The sequence below is a fragment of the Atta colombica genome, unplaced genomic scaffold (genome assembly GCF_001594045.1).
Source record: "Atta colombica isolate Treedump-2 unplaced genomic scaffold, Acol1.0 scaffold212, whole genome shotgun sequence".
Lineage (NCBI taxonomy): Eukaryota > Metazoa > Arthropoda > Insecta > Hymenoptera > Formicidae > Atta > Atta colombica.
The window spans coordinates 10,629-10,963 of NW_017259308.1; positions in this window are offsets into that span (position 1 = coordinate 10,629).

A 335-nucleotide genomic window follows, 5' to 3' on the forward strand; every position below is an offset into this window, starting at 1 on the left:
TAAATTGTCAATTTAAAAATGTTATTTCTTATCATATAATATTCTTTTTTCTATCCCCTTTATTCTTACCTACCCTATTTCCTGTACTTCCTGTTTTTGTCATTATTCTTATATTTATCATAACTCTTAAACCCCCTAATAATTAGATCTATTAATGTACTTTACTTGCTTTACTTTACTTGCTTTTGCTTCCTCCTCTTTTCCTCCTTATTTATTCTTATATCTTTTCATACTCCTTCCTCCCTCCTTCCCATTCCGATAACAAATTATCCATCTAAAAATAGTTTTCCCTAATTGCCTTTTAAAAATAATGAAAATTTTAATTAAAATTAATA